Genomic DNA, 5,029 nt, shown 5'->3' on the forward strand with positions numbered 1-5,029 from the left:
TGTCTCCTTACTCAAACCCAGAACCATAAACCAATCCTCCATATCAACAGGCATATATATCAAATTGTCATTTAGATACAACCAATTCTAAATACAACCAATCTTGGACAAGCTCACGGGGAGCATAGAATGATTCCAGACACTGCCATCCTCCTCTCCCTGATGGGAAAAGTAGGGAGTGACTGGCACAGACACATGTTTACACATGATGACACCTTGACCTCTCCCCTCTCCCCCCATATCATGAAAATAAAACATCTTATCTATGTTACCCACCAATTCTGATTATTCCCCAACAATTCCCAGTCATATGACATCCATATATGAGGGCCTAATGAATGTAATTAAATTGACCGATTTCCTTATATGAACTGTAACTCAGAAACATCTTTAAAATTGGTGCATGTTTTATATTTTTATTCAGTATACATTAATGGGGTATACCTCCTCTAAGAATATGTATTAGGGAATTAGGCTGTTTGAGAGAAGGTTTGAATTCTTATCAACCCATCCAATGTGAGTACATCTGTTGTTGAAGTACAGTAGATCAATAAAACTACAGTACTCTAGCAGTAGTCAAGCTGTGTATGCTGAAAAGCCTTGTTAGTGCATAGATCCAATGTCAATAAAGCCACAGTACTATAGCATTAGTCAAGTTGCGGATGCTGAAAAGCCTTGTTAGTGCATACACCCAATTTCAATAAAGCTACAGTACTCTAGCAGTAGTGAAGCTGCTCATGCTGAAAAGCCTTGTTAGTGGGTAGGTCCAATTTCAATAAAGCTGCAGTAGTCAAGCTGCTAATGCGGAAAAGCCTTGTTAGTGCACAGGTCCAATTTCAATAAAGCTACAATACTCAAGCAGTAGTCAAGCTGCTGATGCTGAAAAGCCTTGTTAGTCCATAGGTCCAATTTAGATTTAGAATTTCCCGTCTTTTTTGGCCTCAGGCGAAAGTTAACATTTCCCTTAACATGAATACAGTATAGATGTGATCTTGTGTCCCCCTTATTGTATTCTACGATTCTACCAGGCTGTATGTCTACAGAGGGACGGATACAAACACATTGATGTATAGCTATACTTCCAACATCCATTTCTAAATGTATTATAAAGTGGTTGAGTGCAGGGTGGGCCTCAGTAATTCAATAGGGACAATCAGTATATTGTGACAATGTGTAGTTAGGATAAATATCAGATCACAATCCATTATTTGAAATGCTTCAACAAAATATGTCTCAAATGGCACCCTGTTTCAATAGGGCTCTATTCAAAAGTAGTACACTTTAAAGCGAATTTGATACCATGTGGGATGCAATCTAAACTAAAACTTGTTTTTGGTTGCCCCCTGTCTCCCTGCCCTGCCAGTGGTCCTGATTCTGTTTGGTGTCTCCATGAAATGTCCTTGTATTACTGTTTTAATTAATGTATTTTCTATCAATCAATCAATCAATCAAACAAATGTATTTATGAAGCCCTTTTTACATCAGCCGATGTTACAAAGTGCTTTACAGAAACCCAACCAAAAACCACAAACAGCAAGCAATGCAGATGTGGAAGCACTAGACCTATTTGCTCTGGGCTCATTCCAAAGACTGCATTTACAAGCACAAGATCATCACCAGGTGCATGCCTCTCAATTTCATTTGGCTTAAGAAACACATTTATCATCGTATTATAGGTCTTCAGAATTTGCATTGTCTATAGGGACCTACAAAGCAAACAAGGAAAAACAATGTGATTGTTTGTGTGTGTTGGTGTTGTTCTGCTAGGTCTAGGCTGATGGTCACTCTCAGTGGGGATCTGTCCAACAGCTCGGACAGTTCTGACACAGGTATATAGTGTATTCTTACACAACTAAAACACATTCAGTGTTGGACCAGTTATTATAAAAATCCACCAAAAGCACTCGCACATCTGAGTTATCTCATTGCAGGTGCATGGGAATAAATCAATAACTTCAAAAAAGAGAAACCTGCACACTGCTCGTGCTCACATCACTTATTGTATTAAAGCTTATGCGTCGGCCTCTTGGCCTTCATCATGGTTTCTCTTTTCTTTGATGTACTGTATTATCACAAGGAACGTAGTTCCACTGGGCTGGGCCTGAGTCAGATGATTTGGGAGGTGCTATACCTGAATTACTAACTAATATACATACTGAACAAAATGTAAAGGTAAACATTAACCAACAGTGCAGTTCAAGAAAGAGTTAAGAAAATATTTTTGAAATAAACTAAAGTAAAAGATTATAAAAGTATCACAATAAGATAACAATAACGAGGCTATATACAGGGGGCACCGGTACAGAATCAATGTGTAGGGGTACAGGTTAGTCAAAGTAATTTGTACATGTATGTAGGGGTGAAGTGACTGTGCATGTATAATAAACAGTGAGTAGCATCAGTGTACAAAACAAATGGAGGGGGGGGTGTCAATGTAAATAGTCTGGTGGCGATTTGATCAATTGTTCAGCAGTCTTATGGGGTGGGGGTAGAAGCTGTTAAGGAGCCTTTTGGTCCTAGACTCCGTTACCACTTGCCGTACGGTAGCAGAGAAAGCAGGCTGTCTTCATCCTGTACCATCCTGTACCAAGTCTGGGTGAACCAGCTCCAGCACCGGCACTGTGTTTCTGATGTTCTACGGCTACCATCTAGCTGTGATGCCAATCATGTCCCTCTGCTCCCTGGCTGGATAGGAGGTAAAAGGAGGGGGGACATAATCACACATGTAGCCTGGATGTGTCCCTCTTGGTTGGTACAGCCCTGGGTCAGCTGGCCCTGTCCAATTTCTCTCTGGTGGCTGCTCTGCCGGTGGGGCCTAGCGGGCCCCTGGGAAGCCTGGATCTTTCCTACTCCCTTCTCAGCCTGTTGGAGCACCTGCTGCAGAACATCATCTCCGAGGGCCTCCACCGATACCCCAGCCTGGCCCTCGCCAAGAAGAAAGGAGAGGAGCATCATATTCAAGGCGAGTCTTCTTTGTCTTCTTCATGGTTTACGTAATGTTGAGTACTCCAACTGCCCCTGGACAAGATTTGCTAACTAATTGCTTATTTAAAATATAAAAGAGATGAACAAGCATATATTCATCGAGCCATCATTACTCAAAATGTGCACTCAGGTAGCAGCATACTCATATCATAACTCATAGATCATTACTAACTAAACTATAGTTACACATGTATTTATAGTTACACACTGAAAATATGACCCTTCTCTTGTCCCAAAGCAGAAGACGAAGACCATAGAGAAAAATAAAGACATGGATTAAGCAGGAGGTATAGCTCTACTGGAGAGGAAAGGCAGCATCTGCACAACCTGGTGAACATGTATGGGAAATTACCTGGTACATGAGAGCCACACAGGAGATCTGTGCCATCCTCATTCTCTCCAATATCATTGTAATGAGTAATGCTGAGGCTATTATGTCTCTGGGCTTATAGTGTCATGTTACATAGTATTTACCTAGCCTGATCCCAGATCTGTTTGTGTTTTCTTGCCAACTCCTATGCTTTCTCTTTGGCATAGGAATTGGCAAGAAAGTGCATACAGATCTGGGATCAGGCTCGTATTTACACCCTATTCCTTTTTCAATTTAATTGAATTTAAATTTGTCTCCTTACCTTTTCTCTCCCCTCAGCTATGGGTGATCCCAGGGTTTGGAGCCCAGACCCAGTTTGAGAACTGCCTGGGGAAGCAGTTCTCATGGCTTCTCAGCCTGGTTTGTCCTGGTCAACATGGGACAGACTCTTGGAGTCTTCTACAGGATGCACTCTGTGGAAGCCCTAAATGGAGCTACCCATCACCGCATGATGGATAGGGCTGACTACAGTGCCATTTTCCCCCTCTCCTCTCCCGTTCTCTCTTCTGCTGGAACAAACTGACTTACATTTATTCTGGGACATAAGGCCACAATGAGATCCCTCCACATTTCCTTGTCCTTGGTGAAAAGTTGTGCAGACTGACTACTAAGGACTAGCTAAATATCAAATAACTGTAAAGATGATCTAAACATTTCCTTTATGGAAAAACTGGGAACATTTTAAAACTGTCAATGTTTAAAATACTGTTAGGAATTTTATGAATAATGACTAAACCATATCTACATTTTAAATATAACTATAACTAATTAAACTACTGTTTTATTATATCTGATTAATAAATACCATTCCAGCTAGGTTGGGGAGGAAATGGATTGTGGGTTTTAAGTAAGCAGAACCTATGGTTGAACCGACGTAACTTAGCTCTGGGATGTTTAGATAATGCATTGAGTGTTTTCCTAGGTTTTCCATTAGCTGGAACTCTCTGCTGAATAGTAATAGATGAAGACTTCAGAAGTTTAATCATGATTTAACTGTGTGTCTGGAGTGAGTGAGCGAGCGAGGGGGTGGGAATACACTTTTGAACCTGTTGGGTCCTGGTCGATTAGGAGGAAGCACATTTTATAACCTATGACGTCATATTTTGTATATAAACTGTTCGTGGTTTCATGGCAGCGCGCTCCGAGAATAAATGCTATTATCTAATTTTGATAAGACTGGTCTCTGTCTATTTTATGCAAATAATAATCTTACAAATTCTCATAAAATAGACTAAGTGAATTCAATTAATGAACACATATGGGAATTATGAAATTACACAAACAAATACTTGACTTGTTTCATATGATATCCTGTAGAAGTTACTTTATGAAAATATTGACATTATGAAATCAGACACAGAATGCAATTTGCCTGCAGTTCAAAAGCCAATGCATTCCATAAAGATATCCCTCCCTGTCTCCGTCTGTCAGTGCACCTATGGTGAACTGCAAACCAGCCACTCGCCCCTACCAACTCGCTTGGAAGGCAATCCATTGTCATGTGTTTCTGGTGAAACAGAGGGGGACTTCAAGAGTGGCGAGGGGATCGAAGAAACCCATCAACTTCAGGACACTTGTGACTTGAATGATGCAATTCATGTTCCACGTTTCAATAAGAAAACAAGCATTACATTCAAATGAGAAAAATCCCTGTCATTTTACAAGATATAAACA

The sequence above is a fragment of the Oncorhynchus mykiss genome, chromosome 23 (assembly GCF_057628025.1).
Source record: "Oncorhynchus mykiss isolate SJ-2025 chromosome 23, ASM5762802v1, whole genome shotgun sequence".
Taxonomy (NCBI): Eukaryota; Metazoa; Chordata; class Actinopteri; order Salmoniformes; family Salmonidae; genus Oncorhynchus; species Oncorhynchus mykiss.